This window comes from Electrona antarctica (genome assembly GCF_951216825.1).
Source record: "Electrona antarctica genome assembly, chromosome: 7".
NCBI lineage: Eukaryota > Metazoa > Chordata > Actinopteri > Myctophiformes > Myctophidae > Electrona > Electrona antarctica.
Genome location: NC_136812.1, coordinates 56,321,697 through 56,340,746, shown reverse-complemented (window position 1 = coordinate 56,340,746; position 19,050 = coordinate 56,321,697). Strand labels below are relative to the sequence as shown.

The 19,050-nt window shown below is 41.2% G+C and overlaps 1 protein-coding gene and 1 long non-coding RNA gene across 2 annotated transcripts in view; one reads left to right on the top strand and one right to left on the bottom strand.

Moving 5' to 3' along the window:
* Positions 1–19,050, top strand: part of LOC306926376 (uncharacterized protein) — a gene marked incomplete at its 3' end in the record, with an annotated part of 57,678 nt that overhangs the window by 34,978 nt on the left and 3,650 nt on the right. The gene's annotated exons all lie outside the window — the stretch shown is intronic.
* Positions 10,604–13,335, bottom strand: LOC306927018. Its single transcript, XR_013790473.1, has 3 exons — positions 13,248–13,335; positions 11,328–11,507; positions 10,604–11,117 (listed from the first exon to the last, which is right to left on the bottom strand). It is a non-coding gene; the product is annotated as an uncharacterized lncRNA (long non-coding RNA).

The following is a 19,050-nucleotide window of genomic DNA, read 5'->3' as shown; positions in this document are numbered from 1 at the left end:
TAAATACAATTGAAAATAACTAGATCTTTAGTTTGTAATTGGTAAATACAATTGAGAATAACTAGATCTTTAGTTTGTAATTTACCCTATGTGATTTAATCTATTTAGTCTTACATGTGCAAGTAGTGAACTACAAGAGTTTTGATAAACTACTAAAAATCTAATCTAAATTTTAATCTAACTAGACTCCAATCTAAAATTTGTAAAAGTATAGGCAAGAACAACAATGTTAGAAAATCCTAAAATAGGATGATAAGATATTGGAATTCATTTCCACGCACATATACTGTACTAAAAGGACTCCTCATTGAACACCCCGTGCCCAAAATGGCAAGAGGGGGAGGGGTCATTGGTACAGCCTATGTGTGGGTTAGTTAAAAGGAATACATTTATAGTTTTGCAAATAAATTAACATGGATCTAAGTAATTATTCAAATCGTGAGTGTTTCAAGGTGTTAAAATCAATAGTGTGAAATCAATCATTTATGAGGGTTTAACAAGGTTAAACGTCTAATATTATTTTATCTCCTGTCAATTCTGGTATTTACTAGGTAGCACTAGGCCTTTAGTATAGAAAAGAGAGAGAAAGGATTTATTTTCGGGGTGAGATCTGCAAAAAATCGAATCTAGTGAGCTTACGAAAGTTAAATAGTTCCTTTCTCTTCAAGGTTGAACGTCCTTTATCAGTATAGTAATACATGATATAAAGCAGTTTCGGGTTGAACGTCCCTTATCAGAAAGTCACTGGTATAAATATGAAATATTCTTTAGTTGAACGCTAACTTAAGTAATATAATACAGAAAATGTTGAACGAATGGAGATAATATTTAGACAGAGAAAACCTCACCTTGTTCACATTAGCAGTTTAATTTGAATTAATTCGATATTGGAAAAAACAAATGTCTGATTTACAGCTTCCTTTCTCTCTCTTTCTCTGTCCAGCTGGCAGAATGGGGGGGGGGAGGAAAGGTATTTGTGTGTTTGTGGGTAACTAAGTTAAAAGTAGCAGAGAGCCTAAACTACAGGATTTGGTCACGGTCAGTTTATTTATTTATTTATTTTCGGGTGTGAAAACAGCCTGAGAGGTGAACTAAACGTGGCCATATTCAATTATTTTATTGTTGTTAAGTGTTTACATTCTATCCTAACAGAATCCATTTTAATTCTTTCCATTTGAATGTAAATCCTACCCTAATTGTAAGTTTAATCATTTCAGTTAATTTTGTTCTTACTAAACTATTATAGGTACGTGTAGTGTGGAATTACACTTTACCAACAAATAGTATTGGAAACGGAGCAAAGAATAACTACCTTTTCGAAAATTAGCAGATCTACAAGATCTTCTAGATGTGTGTTTTTTTCTTGATTCTAGATGTGCCTATCTTCCTAAATTTAACTAGATGTGTTCACTATCTCCTAATTTAACTATAGATGTGTTTTCTGAGTCTAGATGTGTCCAGTAATTTTTAAAATTTCTTAATAGCGAAACCTTCTTTATCTGACCACTGTCATCAAACATGAATCTAGCCATACAGTTTTAATCATCAATATTTGTCATTCTAAAAATCTCCTGGGCCATGTAAATTAATAAGGTATCAATTTTCATATATAAAGCGGTGGATTGTAATGGCAGTTTTAGAATGTCAATTATAACTATTAAATATATAAGTAGTACCTTGTCTTCCATTCAGTCAAATAGGATGGACTATCACAAATACGCATTCGGACTGACCGACAGCTGTCACCTGACAGCTGAATTAGTTTCCAAGCCAGGCAGAAGGTGTTACTATTGCCAAATAGATCTCATCTTTCCATCCTACTGTAAAACACCATGTCAGCAAATATACATTGGGATAACTATTCCTGTCAGAGCAAAAAGGAGACTACCAATACAGCTGTCAAATCTGACAGCTGGAGTCCCATGCTCACGAAGACCAGTGTCAACAAAGGTGTGCTAGTGGTGTGCTCTCTCATCTTAGCTTGGATGAGAATAGCATGTTGTTTCCTGCTTGCCTCCAACTATCTCCCATTTAGAGCAGTCTTCCTGTCAATCTAACAGCTGACTTGACTCCTCCATACTGTCAGCAAAGGTATACTTATTTGTGTGTCACCCTTATCTTTAGCGCAGATCCTTATATGAACATTTTGTATAGCATCTCTGTTATCCCATTTAGAGTAGGTTCCTGTCTGTCAGCAAACACCATGAACAACACCATGAACGGAGATGCTGTAACACCACCTGTTATTATCTGTCCATGTCCTGTTGTATTTGAATAAAACACCTGTCACTGACTGTCAATTTGGGGGTGTGTGGTTGGGAAATAAAAGGGGGTTGGATGTCATTGATGAGGGGAGCGGTGGGAGAGTGCTGTTGGACTGTTAAACCATTCTGCTGTACTGAGATGATGGGAACGATGAATAAAGAACGAATTGACGATATGCCGGACTCCTTGTGAAGTTGCCTTCGCCTCTGCTGATCACCAATGATGGGACCTCATAATTTCCTTAACAAATGGCAATGGTAACAACCGAGGAGGTACTTAAAAAACTGAGTGCCCTCCAACCCCACAAGGCCACTGGCCATGACAATATTCCCTCCAAATTTCTCAGAGACTCAGCCATTTCCATAGCTCCAATGATCACCCACATAGTAAAACTGGCCAAAGTAACCCCCCTGCACAAGAAAGGGAGTAAATTAGAACCCGGCAACTACCGCCCTATTTCTATTCTAAGCTCCATCTCGAAAGTGATGGAAAGAATAGTCTATGAACAGGTTGAAAAGTATCTTGCCACTAATAAATTAATGTACGAGTTCCAATCTGGTTTCAGAACATCCCACTCCACTGACACATGACTCCTTTTTGAGCGACCACATCAAACACGAGGTGGATGCTGGCAAATACTGCGGCATGGTCATGCTGGACCTCCGAAAGGCTTTTGACACTGTGAACCACTCTATACTGGTTAACAAGCTTAAAGCTATTGGTTTTGATAGCACATCAACACAGTGAGCTGGATGCAATCCTACCTGGAGGGGAGAGAACAGATGGTGGAGGTGAACGGAACACTGTACCCCCCCCCCCCCCCCCCCTCCCAGTGAGCTGTGGCGTTCCACAAGGAAGCATACTAGGGAATACTGTTGTTCCTAATATATGTAAACGACATGACATCAGCTTGTGACTGCAACTTGTTCCTGTTCGCAGATGACTCAGCACTGCTGGTCTCGGACAGGAACAAACTGCAGGTTGAAAAGATCCTCAGCTCTGAACTCGGTAGAATCTGCACCTGGCTCGCTGATAACAAACTATCCTTACACCTGGGAAAAACTGAATCCATTCTCTTCGGTTCAAATAGTAATCTCAGCAAGGCAGGTGGCTTCTTGGTTAGAGTGGGTGACAATATTATCACACGAAAAGATGAAATTACCTACCTAGGTTCCATCCTGAAGGCTAATCTTTCCGGTGATAAAATGGCCACCAACGTAATCAAAAAAGTAAATCAAAGAACAAGATTCCTTTACAGGATCTCCTCACTGGTCAACAAAAACACCTTGAAGACCTTAACAGGAGCCCTTGTACAAGGTTTCTTTGACTATGCATGCACCTCTTGGTACCACAGCACCTCAAAGGCCCTCAAAACAAGGCTCCAGACCTCCCAAAACAAACTGGTCAGGCTCCTACTTGGCCTCACCCCCCGAACCCACCTCACCCCTGCCCACTTTGACAGGCTGGAATGGCTTAGGGTCGACGACAGAGTACAGCATCTTGCAATGGGTCTGGTCCACAAGATTCGATACACCACCAAGATACCCATGTACCTGTCTAGATACTTCCTTAATGTTAACAAAGTCCACACCCACAACACCAGAGGGAGTGCAACAAACCATGTACAACCCAGATTCGGCACAAACAAGGGACTAAATTATTTTCGCTCCTATGCCACCAAAATGTGGAACGCCCTACCAACAGTCATTAAGACATGTGAATCCCTTGACTCCTTCAAAACCGCTCTCAAAGGGCACCTACGGACGGCTGCATTTAGAAACTGGACCCCATAAAATCTGAATCCCCCCTCCCCTTTTCCCCTCACTGTATATGTTTATTTCCCCTTTTTACCTCCTTTATGATGAATTCATGATCTGTTATGTTCTTTGTTCTTTGACTATATAGAAGTGTCTATTTGTACGTCTCTAAATGTTTTGATTAATTGAACATGGTGGACCCTCTTGTAAACAAGTGTAATGCTTAATTGGGTCGTCCACTCACAGTTAACAGTCTTTGTATTGAGTTTGTGCTTGAAATCTACTGTAATTCTGCAAACTGTTAATAAATATTTCAATCAATCAATCAATCCGTAGGTGGCCTTAAAACAAGTTACAATATTATTACTGCTGCTAGTATTAACTACTGCTTGTTGATAACAAGTTACAATATTATTACTGCTGCTAGTATTAACTACTGCTTGTTTATAACAAGTTACAGTATTATTACTGCTGCTACTGCTAGTATTAACTACTGCTTGTTTAAAACAAGTTACAATAGTATTACTGCTGCTCGTGGCAGCGGTGGCCGAACGGATAGCGGCGCGGTCTTGATACCGGAAGGTTCCTGGTTCGAATCAGCCGTCCGACACGGTTAAAAATTACCACCGCTGAAATGCCCTTGAACAAGGCATCAACCACTACGATGAAATGTGTTCTATGAGCAGGGCCTGGCTGGAAACAAGTATCTGATGCTTAGCCCAGATACCCTGGGTAAATATAGATTTCATTTCATTTCATTTCAGTATTAACTACTGCTTGTTAACAAGTTACAATATTATTACTGCTGCTAGTATTAACTACTGCTTGTTTATAACAAGTTACAATATTATTACTGCTGCTAGTATTAACTACTGCTTGTTTTTAACAAGTTACAATATTATTACTGCTGCTAGTATTAACTACTGCTTGTTTAGGATAATTTATAACTAACAAGCATATGAGATAAATACTCGTCGTGTTGTTCCATGTTAAAAGATGAGTCAATAATATAAAAGATAAATGTAGTAAAAACAAGGTGAATCAGTTCATCTTACCTGCTGTGTTTCAGGGTTGAGCTGCTTAACGACCACACTGTTTTCAAACCTTTTACAATTAGTATTATTATTATTATTAAAGTGTTTTCTAACCACACTGCTAACAGGCTAACAGCTAGCTGTGTGTGAACGCACATAGGGCTACTGTGCAAGGGCTATCCCTGCTGCTGCAGAGCCATATAAAGTGAGACAGAGTTACGACAACTCTGTTCACGTCACGGGGCTTCAGTCCAATGGCGGCTCTTCTACATAGACTTCTATTGAAGTCTATGCCGGGCTCGCGAGAACAGGGGCGTGCACGGTGCATGTACCATAAACGGTCACTAGGGGGAGCCATGGTACAGTGTAATACAGTGAGGAGCAGCTTTGGTTTTTGATTGATTGATTTAAATATTTATTAACAGTTTGCAGAATGACAGTACATTTCAAGCACAAACTCAATACAAAGGCTGTTAACTGTGAGTGGACGACCCAATTAAGCATTACACTTGTTTACAAGAGGGTCCACCATGTTCAATTCATCAAAACATTTAGAGACATACAAATAGACACTTCTATATAGACAAAGAACAGAACAGGAATTCATCATAATGGAGGTAAAAAGGGAAAAGAAAGGGGGCGGTGGGGGGGGGGGGGGGATTCAGATTTTACGGGGGCCAGTTTCGAATTGCAGCCATCCGTAGGTGCCCTTTGAGGGCGGTTTTGAAGGACTCAAGGGATTCGCATGTCTTAATGACTGTTGGTAGGGCGTTCCACATTTTGGTGGCATAGGAGCGAAAATAAATTAGTCCCTTGTTTGTGCCGAATCTGGGTTGTACATGGTTCGTTGCACTCCCTCTGGTGTTGTGGGTGTGGACTTTGTTAACATTAAGGAAGTATCTAGACAGGTACATGGGTATCTTGGTGGTGTATCGAATCTTGTGGACCAGACCCATTGCAAGATGCTGTACTCTGTTGTCGACCCTAAGCCATTCCAGCCTGTCAAAATGGGCAGGGGTGAGGTGGGTTCGGGGGGTGAGGCTAAGTAGGAGCCTGACCAGTTTGTTTTGGGAAGTCTGGAGCCTAGTTTTAAGGGCCTTTGAGGTGCTGTGGTACCAGGAGGTGCATGCATAGTTAAATAAACCTTGTACGAGGGCTCCTGTTAAGGTCTTCAAGGTGTTTTTGTTGACCAGTGAGTAAAGGAATCTTGTTCTTTGGTTGACTTTTTATCACCGGAAAGATTAGCCTCCAGGATGGAACCTAGGTAGGTAATTTCATCTTTACGTGTGATAACATTGTCACCCACTCTAACCAAGAAGCCATTTGCCTTGCTGAGATTACTATTAGAGCCAAATAGAATGGATTCAGTTTTTCCCAGGTGTAAAGATAGCTTGTTATCAGCGAGCCAGGTGCAGATTCTACCGAGTTCAGAGCTGAGGGCCTTTTCAACCTGCAGTTTGTTCCTGTCCGAGACTAGCAGTGCCGAGTCCTCTGCGAACAGGAACAAGTTGCAGTCACAAGCTGAAGTCATGTCGTTAACATATACTAGGAACAGTAAAGGCCCTAGTATGCTTCCTTGAGGAACGCCACAGCTCACTGGGAGGGGGGGGGGGGGCAGTGTTCCATTCACCTCCACCATCTGTTCTCTCCCCTCCAGGTAGGATTGCATCCAGCTCACTGATGTGCTATCGAAACCAATTGCTTTAAGCTTGTTAACCAGTATGGAGTGGTTCACGGTCTCAAAAGCCTTTTGGAGGTCCAGCATGACCATGCCGCAGTATTTGCCAGCATCCACCTCATGTTTGATGTGGTCGCTCAAATAGAGAAGGCATGTGTCAGTGGAGTGGGATGTTCTGAAGCCAGATTGGAACTCGTACATTAATTTATTTGTGGCAAGATACTTTTCAACCTGTTCATAGACTATTTTTTCCATCACTTTCGAGATGGAGATTAGAATAGAAATAGGGCGGTAGTTGCCAGGGTCTAATTTACTCCCTTTCTTGTGCAAGGGGGTTACTTTGGCCAGTTTGAAATCTTGGGGGACCTGTCCCTGTTTGATGGAGAGGTTTACTATGTGTGTGTGATAATTGGAGCTATAGAGATGGCTGAGTCTCTGAGAAATTTGGAGGGAATATTGTCATGGCCAGTGGCCTTGTGGGGTTGGAGGGCACTCATTTTCTTAATTACCTCATCAGTTGTTACCATAACTAGTTTAAAATCATCTTTACAAACACCTAGGTTTCTGTAGAAGGTTTTAATGTGCTCTACACCAAAGAGCCCAGAGTGGGAGGGCAGTTTGTTAACCAGAGTTGTTGCTATGTTTGTAAAGAAGATGTTCAAGCAGTTGGCCACATCAAGCGGGTTGCCGTGGGGGAAGGGTGAGGGGTGCGTGGTGGGGGTCGTTGTGAGGTGGCGGGAGTGGGGCTGCGGGTGGGGGGAGGGGTCCCTCGTCCAGGTTTGTTGTAGGCTCTGGTGGTGATGATTGAGCCATGGTGTCGACTGGAAAAATAGCAGGGAAAGTATCCCGGTGTGGCCGATTAGGTCCGTCTCCAGCCGCGTTGTCCCCCGTGGTTGGATGTGGAGACTCTTTACGCCTGTAGATGGTGGTGTTGACCGTGTCTTGTGCCTCGACTGCCGCCGACGGTAGATCACTCCTCAGCCTCCTGCTGTTGCCTGGGACGTGCTCGGCTCTTGCAAATATAATATTCACAACCGGGACGTCAGCGTGTATATCCAGCATGGGTGTGCAGGTTGGCTGGGGAGGAAGGATGCCTGTGGTGTTGTTGTTGTTGGTCGTCGCCTGGCTAGTCGAGATCATTGGTGTTGCTGTGTCGACGGCAATTCCATTGTTCTCCACCGTTACCTGTCCACACCGGGTCGGTAAATCATCAGGTGTGGGCTCCGCTCAGTAGGATACAACAGCACAGCACTGACTACACATAGATGTGTGTGGGGAGGACGTAATTAGCATGCAGAATAAATTGGGGGTAAAGAGATGTATTGGCTACTGCAAATATTATTTTCAGATATATTTGCATGCGTACAATGTTTCATTTCAACAATGCTGTGCATTTCATTTCCGCAGGTAAAGTATAATGTAACATATTGAACAGGTCAAACCAATCAGACAAGTATTAATCTTAATGAATACACATACTAATGTATTCATCAAACCAATGCATTGGAGGAAAAATAAACATTATAAACAAATTAGTAACAATTTAGTCATTGCTATGTACTTCAGCCAATCAAATCATCGCTGTAGTGTCAGTCCTGAACTGACACCACTGGCTGGTTACTGAAAGCAAGATCTGTGATTTAGACGTGTATATAATAAAATTTAAAACTGCGTCCAAACGTTGACTTCGTTTTGAATTAAATGGTATTTATTTACCGTCACTTCAGCAGGTTAAACAACGACAAAATCAACAGCCTTTGTTCTCATGATACAGTCAACAAACTGTTGCCTCTTTCACTTCAGTAGCACCTGTGCCTTGTTTCCCACTTCCTCATATAGACAAGACAAGGCCAAGGCCTCACGTCAGTTATAGAAATGAAATGCATAGAAAATAAATGGATAGAAAATAAATGGCTCTTACAATCGCTATGGGATGATGATCAGCCAATCAAATCATCACGTTTGTGTTCACACAAAGACAAAGCCCAGTAGGAGGAGCTAGCGCCCCTCAACAAAAAATCTATATCATCAACAACAAAATATATCATTACAGGAAATAATAAAACATTATATGTACAGAGTGGGAGAAAGTTAGGAGGGGGCGTGGTTACCTGTTTAAAGGAGAAGTGATAATTTCCTCTTCATTGGGCCTGCTGAAAGGTGGACTTTCAAAGGCCTGTTTTAAAAGATGTAAGTGATCTGCATTTTTTTGAGGGCATTCCACGCCTGGGTGGCCGTGCTGTAGAAGGAGAATTTACCCATATTTGTTTTGAAATATAGGAGCAGTATAATAATCCATATTATCCTTGTCTATCGACCTCCCTACGAACATGCACCTGTTTAATTTGATCCTCCCAGTGAGCTCATGTTTCATTCATTCAAAATTTGATTATTCTCGAAATTACACTGAGTAATCAAACTCATTTTCAGTGTCGACGAGTAATACAATATCATATAGAAAAAAACATCACAATACATCAGAAGATCAGGAAAAGAAAAACAAAAGATATACATGTGAATTACATAGGTTTACAAACAAAAAGATAAGACAAATTTCAAAACTATCTAAAAACAGTTACATATTGTGGGGGTCTGTATGCTCACCAAGGTTTTAAAACGGGTACCAATGTGGTCAGTTGCAGGTCATTCCATGTATTAGGACCACAGAAGCCAAAAGCAAGTTCAGAGCTAACTTTTGGTACCTTGAATTTGGGGAAACTACTTGACCGGGTGCGGGTGTACTTCAGAAAAGATGGATTTAGGACAATCGCCAGCATGGCTTTATACAAGAACAGGTGCCAATGCAGTTTTCCAACATTGTTATATAAGATACAATGGTGAGTACCATAGCTATCACCCGTAATACATCTACTCGATGAGTGATAAGCAGACTCTAGGAATTTAAGAGTGGATGCTGCTGCATGTCTATAGATTATGTCTCCATAATCCAAGACAGACAGGAACACATGGAAACTTTCTTTTTTTTACCCCATGGTGTGAATGCAATGGTGTCTTAGCAAGTGACCCGAGTTATTTAAACATGGGTCACACTGTTTAGAGTGGACATCTTTTTTATTGTCCTGTGAGAACTGTGGACACGAAGGTGGCTCTTCAGATTACTTGAACTGTTGAAACTCTTGTCACAATGTTTACATTGGAAAGGTTTTTCTCCAGTGTGGACACGAAGGTGTATCTTCAGATGACTTGAACAAGTGAAACTCTTGTCACAATGTTTACATTGGAAAGGTTTTTCTCCAGTGTGGACACGAAGGTGTATCTTCAGATGACTTGAACTGTTGAAACTCTTGTCACAATGTTTACATTGGAAAGGTTTTTCTCCAGTGTGGACACGAAGGTGTTTATTCAGATGACTTGAACTAATGAAACTCTTGTCACAATGTTTACATTGGAAAGGTTTTTCTCCAGTGTGTAAACGAAGGTGTATCTTCAGATCACTTGAATTTTTGAAACTCTTGTCACAATGTTTACATTGGAAAGGTTTTTCTCCAGTGTGGACACTCTGGTGTGTTTTCAGGGAAGATGATGCAGTAAAACTCTTGTCACAATGTTTACATTGGAAAGGTTTTTCTCCAGTGTGGACATGCTGGTGTGTCTTCAGGAGAGATGACCGACTGAAACTCTTGTCACAATGTTTACATTGGAAAGGTTTTTCTCCAGTGTGCACACAAAGGTGTCGCTTCAGGAGAAATGAGTCAAAGACACTCTTGTCACAATGTTTACATTGGAAAGGTTTTTCTCCAGTGTGGACACGAAGGTGTGACCAAAGGGAACTTGAATGACTGAAACTTTTGTTACAATATTTACATTGGAAAGGTTTTTCTCCATTGTGGACACAAAGGTGTTCATTCAGATTACTTGAACGACTGAAACTCTTGTCACAATGTTTACATTGGAAAGGCTTTTCTCCAGTGTGGACACGAAGGTGTTGCTTTAGGTTACCTGACTGACTGAAACTCTTGTCACAATGTTCACAGTTAAAAGGTTTTTCTCCAGTGTGGACACGCTGGTGCTTCTTCAGGGAACCTGAGTCACTGAAAGTCTTGTCACGCCGTTCGTCATCATCGTCTTCACTGGTCTCCCAATCATCACTGTCTTCAGTGACTTCAGTGTCAGATTCAAGTTCAACTTCAATCTCAGAGCAGTGGGAAGATATGTGTTCTTCTTCTTCTTCATCGTCATTTTCTTCTTCACCTTTCACTGCTAGTAATGTCAACGTTGACCCAACAGGATCCTCTGGTCTTTGAAGTAGATCCTCCTGTTCCTCTTTAATATGTGGAGGCTCTGGTGCCCCCTGGAGCAGACTGGGGCTCCTCTCCTGTTCAGGAGAAACCTCCTCTTTACACACAACCATGTGCAGGATGTCTAGGAGCAGAAACATAACATGATGGTCAACACTGGATTCCTAAAATGTAAATCCATTCTTCTTCAATGTTCCATGTACAAAATGAGCTATTACCTACCAAGATAAGATTGACTAAACTGTTACTAACTACAGGTTATTACTGTTCTGAAAGATTTTAGCAAAATACATTGTTTCTTCAGGAACAATATTTTCTTTCACATAAAACTTACTGAGGTGTGGCTGGTCTTCAGCTTCCTGTTTAATAGAAACGTCTTCAGCTTCCTGTTTAATAGAAACGTCCCTGGCTGAGTCTGGAGAGTTCATCTTCACCTGGGAGTGATGCATCATGGGTATTGTAGTTATGAGTCTGGAGAGTTCATCTTCACCTGCAGTCTGGAGTGGACGTCGGTCTGAAATCAAGTGAATAAGGAAGGACTTTAATAACTGGAGACCTATAGTCCGGCACCCGGGGGTGGGGAGTGGGAAATGTGTTTTTATTGGCCTAAAATATTGCCTATATACTTAAAAATACTTAAATTAATGAGTACACTTGCTGACCGGCTGTCGGTATTGAGCAATTTATTTTATAAGGTTTTATATGTGACCATACCATTACCTATATAGGCTATGGCAATTATGGCATAATTATGCTTTAAGTAGCATGTGATGTGTCAAACTAGGGGGTTGTCATGATTCTGAATCCATTCCAAGCATTAGTTTTGCACAAAAAACACTCATTGGGCTAAAAACGGCCATAGCCGTCATCACAAATGTGATGCTCTTTCACTCATCACAGATGAGTGAAAGAGCACCACCCTTTGGTCAACAATAAAAGTACATTTACAAACTACGTTTGGACCTTTGACAAACTGAAGCTTGAAAAGGCCTTCAGCTCAGCTCTGAACTCGGTAGAATCTGCACCTGGCTCGCTGATAACAAACTATCATTACACCTGGGAAAAACTGAATTAGGACCATTCTCTTTGGATCAAATAGTAATCTCAGCAAGGCAGATGGCTTCTCGGTTGGGTGACAATATTATCACACAGAAAGATGAAATTACCTACCTAGTACCTAGGTTCCAATCTAAGGGAAAATCTTTCCTATGATAAAATGTAATGCAAAAATATAAAATATAAATTACACTTCTATATAGCAACCAAAAACAGAAAAACGTCATAAAAGGAGGTAAAAGGGGAAAAACATCTAGGGCTCCATCTTGCGCCACCCTTAACCCTTATCCCTAAACGTATTTGCCATTTTTTACTATTTTGAAAAACATTTTAAAATAGTTAAAATAGCCGATCTACATCGAGACATTGTGAGCTTGTAGATCAGCTATTTGAACTATTTTAAAAGGGTTTTTGTTATATATTAAAAAAATTAAAATTTGTTTAGGGATAAGGGATAAGGGGTGGCACAAGATATACCCCATAGTGAGGGGAAAAGGGGGGCAGTTTTGAATTGCAGCCGTCCGTAGGTGGCCTTAAAACAAGTTACAATACACCACGGCGCGTAAACAGCGCCTCAAACGGTGACTCCGCCCAAAAACGGGGGAAGTTGTGATTTTCGCTCGTTCACTGCAATGCAATTTGCGGCATTTTCAAAACAATATTGAGCAGAGTAGCGATTATCAAAGTATTTGCAATGCCATACGTTGAAAGATCTGTTGCCCGCACGCTACCTCCGCAAGTTAGATAGCATCGGCATAGATGTTTGTCCGTATGTGATTAAGGATTGGACCAAGTTGCATTGGCAGCCATAGAAAATTCCGGGGTAAGTTCTTACCCCGGATGTGACGTTTTTGGGTGTTCCTGTCTAGCGTGGTGTCAGTGTATATTATTACTGCTGCTAGTATTAACTACTGCTTGTTTAAAACAAGTTACAATATTATTACTGCTGCTAGTATTAACTACTGCTGGTTTTAACAAGTTACAATAGTATTACTGCTGCTAGTATTAACTACTGCTTGTTTATAACAAGTTACAATATGATTACTGCTGCTATTATTAACTACTGCTTGTTTAGGATCATTTATAACTAACAAGCAGATATGAGAGAAATACTCGTCATGTTGTTCCATGTTAAAAGATGAGTCAATAATATAAAAGATAAATGTTAGTAAAAACACGGTGAATCAGTTCATCTTACCTGCTGTGTTTCAGGGTTGAGCTGCTTAACGAACACACTGTTTTCAAACCGTTTCAAACCTTTTACTATTATTATTATTATTATTAAAGTGTTTTCTAACCACACTGCTAACAGGCTAACAGCTAGCTGTGTGTGAACGCACATAGGCCTACTGTGCATGCAAGGGCTGTGCGCATGCGCACTAGCCCTGCTGCTGCAGAGCCATATAAAGTGAGACAGAGTTACGACAACTCTGTTCACGTCACGGGGCTTCAGTCCAATGGCGGCTCTTCTACTTAGACTTCTTTATTGAAAGGGGACATCCGGGAGTTACGGAATGCATTGGAGTCTATGGGCTCGCGCGAGAACATGAACCACGTGATCAGGCTGTTTTCTGCCCTCTCAATGTCGTAACCATATATATCTATGGTCGTAACTCTCTCTGTGGCTCTGCCCTGCTGGAGCCTGGGGCGTGCAGTGCACGTACCATGAACGGTCACTAGGGAGAGCCATAGTACAGTGTAACACCGTGGGGGGCAGCTATGAAACAGCTATATAGCTGAAAACTCTCCCATAGAGATTTACTAAAATATTTATATCAATTATTCTAAGCCTAGAATCAATCCATCCAGGATCCTGGTGAGTCATGACCATAACACCTCTGATTCTGTGAGAAAACAAACAAACAACCAGATTGCATATGTAATTATATGATTTACTACATTTAATGTATGCTCTTTGTTTAGCGTCTTTCATTTTCATTTATTCACAGAATCAGAGGTTTTATGGTCATGATTCACCAGGATGCTGGAAGGCTTGATTCTAGGCTTAAAATAATTGATATAAATATTTGAATACATTTAAGTATATTTTTTAAATAAATGTATAAATATTTTTGGGGAAAAATGAATGGTCGATTTTTTTCAGTGGGTCCAGAAAACCACGCCCACTTCTATGTTCTATACTGTGATGTCATCAAAGTCTATCTTAACTAAATCATTTTAAATATAAACTTAAAACCATTTGATGAATCACATCTAACAATTCAATGTCAGTCTCTTCCACACACACTACACATACACTTTACATTTCTACTAATATGTATTTTTACTTTTTCATTTATACTGTGTAACCATTGTTATATTATTTATGTTTGATTTGTATGATGTATTTTGTTAAATTAGATTAACCTTATAAATCCCCACAGGGTTTTCTAAATCTCACCCGTACAATATGTTATATTATCCTATCCATCATAGGAATTGTATAATATAGGGTGGAGAGGATTGGCAGCCCAAAACACTTCTTCTGTGAGGAGGAACCCAAAACGCTACAGACTGCAGTAACACCTGCAAGGAGGGTTTAAAATTAGCCTCGGTGCAGCTTGAGAGGCTGGCTGTATAGCTGGAGTTGTACCGAAGCTGATGCCACTAGGACACAGGACAGAGACAGTGGGGACTGTAGTGTAGCATGCCACTTGGACACAGGACAGAGACAGTGGGGGCTGTAGTGTAGCATGCCACTTGGACACAGGACAGAGACAGTGGGGGCTGTAGTGTAGCATGCCACTTGGACACAGGACAGAGACAGTGGGGGCTGTAGTGTAGCATGCCACTAGGACACCGGACAGAGACAGTGGGGGCTGTAGTGTAGCATGCCACTTGGACACAGGACAGAGACATTGGGGGCTGGACATTGGGGGATGGACAGACAGACAGACAGACAGACAGACAGACAGACAGACAGACAGACAGACAGACAGACAGACAGACAGACAGACAGACAGACAGACAGACAGACAGACAGACAGACCTATAGCCAGCTTTATTTTTGCTTCGTCAAATAGAGACAACAATAGGCACATGGTATGATTTGTATTTGCATTTAATGCATCAGAGCTTTATATTAAGGAATAGGCATGGGCTAATGAATATAGGCTAATTCAGCTACTTTTCAGGAACATAAAATAGCCTAAATCAATACGTTACAATTATGGGCCATTATTCATCAACAAAACTATTTATTCAAGTTTATTCATCTGGCATACAGTTCTGTTTGAAATAGGGTGCATCTTCCGGGATTGGCATACTGAACATCAATTATATAATCATTTATATAATCCTAAACATAACTTTTGAACATTTGGTTCACTCTTGTGCCTTAATTGATTCTTCTATTATATCAGTGGTTTTCCAACCTTTTTGTATCAAGTCCCATTATTTATTGGGCATTTGAGCCATATGGACCACCATTCTTTTATGAGATTTAGCCTCTCAGACCCAAAACTTTTTCATTTAATAAGATTTTGACCACAATTCCATATGCTGTATTGACAGAGACGTGCTGGCCATTGGGAAATTCGGGACAACTCCCGAACGGCCGGTCCAGTCCAGGCCGGTCTGTGGCCTGGACTGGACCAGGTGGAAGAGCGCCCTCTAGGCGCGCGGCCTGCCTAGAGGGCCTCCGCAACTCCACTTCCCGGGCTGAATTATGGGCCCAGTACGTCCCTGTGTATTGATGATGGTAGCCTACAAGGAGAGACAACAGGCAAAAGTTGATCAAAATAACAATTATTCTACATTCTCTAATTGTGTAGACTTCTTCTAAATTATGCAGATCTTTAACAATAATTGAACTCTTGAGAGTGTAAAATGAAACCACATGGACCTGTACGGGTTACGCTCTCAAGAGTTAAAGATCTATAAGAGTCCATTTGGTTACCAACTGTTCTTCATTTAGCTGGGGACCACCTAGCTGAAACCCCCTCAAGGACCACTGGTGGTCCCCGGATCACTGGTTGAAAACCACTGTATTATATAAAAGTATATAGATATTGTAAAGCGACTACTAGAACTAAACTTAAAGTCGCTGAGAGGCGATGGGATGGGCCATGTTGTCAGACGCGCTCTACCGCAAACAAAAGGAATTCGCTGGATCCAAACGATGCATTTTTAGGGTTTTATTGAAGCAATATAAATAACTCATAACGGTGCTCAAACGTAAAACAAAGTAATCACAGCGATAAACGTAAATACAAGAAAGCAAAATAAAGCGGTGTAAAGCGGTCAACAAAAGTACGGCGTCCCAGACACCCCCTCTCTCACTGTGTGATCAGCAGGTGAACAGGTGATGTTAAAGATAACCAGGTGCGCCCCTATGCCCGTCAATCAATCATTCACTTAGACACCAGTGACAGCCCATTCATTTCATTGACCATGACCAACATATAAATAATAACCAACATAACCATTTCATGGCTCCTACAGATATTATAGTTGCACTCATGACACGGCTGTCTCAGTCAGTCCGTTCATGGTGAGCACTGAGCCAAGCTGGCTTCAGCATGGCTGGCAGAAGAGTGAGATATGACAAGCGTCCCTACTTTCAGCAAGGTCTTATAGTCGCCTCACGCCATCTGCTGGGCCATTTGTGCCATATCTATGATTTGTGCATGTCCAACTTCCTGGTCTCAACTGCGCATGTTTCTTTCCTTCCATGGAGCACCATGGAGCAACATGGCGTCGCCCGTACGGTCGGTCTTCGCGGCTCATTCTCTTTAGACAGTCCTTGACATTGATCCGGAATTTCCGTCTCGTTTTTTCCCACAACAAAGAAACGTTAGTTGTTTCATGGTGGTGTGAACACAACGTGGTGAAACTGTCTCCTAAAGGAGGTCAAAACGTGTCAAATGGAGTCTGTACTGTTGGAAATATATAAGATATGACCAATTTGTTGCATATAAAATGCAGAAGGGACAATTAATGATTCACTAATGATATAAAGGACTGTATAACTGAATTACTGAGCTGCACAGAGCTATAACTGTAAAAATACTTTTAAGAAAGTAATCAGAGTATAAATAAATACTCTGCACCACAAATCTAGGCCGAGAGCCTCTAACAATGGTAAAATGGTTACTAAACCATTTCAGATGACAAAGTTAACAATTAGCTTTAACAGGATTACTTTTAAGAGAAAGATCAACATCCAAATGTTAATCTGAGCAGGAAATACTCTTTTAGAAAAATACCTTAAGTACCCAATACAAAGATGAGACCACCAGAAAGAAGTGAGTCCAGTCAAGAGCAGATATGGTTTTGTCGGTTCATTTTCCAGTTCAGAGAGACAGGACAGATACCCACATACAGCCAAATTACAAAATCTCTCTCCCTGTGCCACAAAATGCACAGGGTTGTCTCTGCCTGACACATCATGTCCCAGGCATTAATACTGTAGACCACGTCAGTTGTTGATAAACGTTCATTGGCTGAATAGATAGTTAATTTCCGCAATATGCCACGCTGGCGCTGGTTGTCGAGCGCTCATTGGACCAGCACATGGATGATGAGACTGGTATCATGACAGCTTCCTTGGTTCCGTTATTGAGGGCCATAGACCGGGAAAGCACAGAGGCTGGCGTTGCTATGGCAACCTGAAGATAACATTCTTTCCCTGCTAGCTGTAAACTTTCGACAGAGAGAAATACTCCTATCTACTTTCTCACTAGGCACCAAGGTCAAATACATGCAGTCTCATATCAAAATAGACCTCTCAGTATGCGAGTTTTGTGGCTACAGGCAGACAGTATGGAGACTTCCATAAGATATTAAATCTGAATGTGGCGTCAGGAAATCCATAATATAAATATGATAAAATAATATAAAGGATAAGATGAACAATCCTGTGTAAACAGGCAGTAGGCTATGAGTAAACTGATGATAAAAGGGCAAGATGACAAAATATGACCTATATGGCCAGAAATTAGATGTAAACTCAGTGGCACACAGGGCATGAAGATACAAAGTTATTGGGAACATGGAAACTACCATCCACCAAAATAACAGATCTACAATAACTCAAAATTATCCATCATGTACGGCTGAAGATAAATGAACACATGACGTCGGTGGGAGAGGACATATTGTGTGTTTTAGAAAAACAACAAAGTGTTGATGTTTTTGTCGTGTGAAACTTGATGTCAGAGTGTTTGTGTTGGAGCGCCTCAGTATGGTCGCAGAGGTCATCTGCAGCCTCTTTCAGAGAGAGATGGAGACTCTACACAACATCAAACTACACACTGCAGGTATGTGTTACACACACAACATCAAACTACACACAAGGGCTGTGCCGTGCGATATGTAAGGGATAATATCTGGCTAGGTGGTCATTGTCGGGAGAGAATTCACCGACAGGGAGTTTAACCACCGAGGCGAAGGTGGTTAAACTCCCTGTCGGTGAATTATCTCCCGACAATGACCACCTAGCCAGATATTATCCCGCTTATTACATTGCTAACTAACATAAATTAATACATTGACCCAAAACACAACAAAAAAAGTATTCCATAAGTTCGCGCTGGCTGCGTCTGCAGCTGCAGGGCTGCAGCACTGTCGGAAAACAAGGAAGTGAGTTGATCAAATAGAATCCATTTTCGGGTCCTGCTTCGTCTATTTCTCGCTCAAATGTTTTCAAAAACATTTTAAAGAGCAATGTTTAGCTGTAAATGACATTGTGTGTCACTAGTGTGTGTGTGTTTACATGGCTGTCATGTTGGAAACAGCAGTAAATCAAGCGAGGCGCAGCCGCGCAGAGCTGGTGCTCAGAGGGTTTGATTAGGGTCTGTTATACAGCGGAGCGGTCATTATCGACACATAATTCACAGCTGAATTAAGCGATTGACCAATCAGAATCAAGCATTCAACCAAGCCATGTAATAAATTGTCTTATTACATGGCTTGGTTGAATGCTTGATTCTGATTGGTCAATCGCTTAATTCAGCGGTGAGTTATCTCATGATAATGACCGCTCCGCTGTATAATGACCG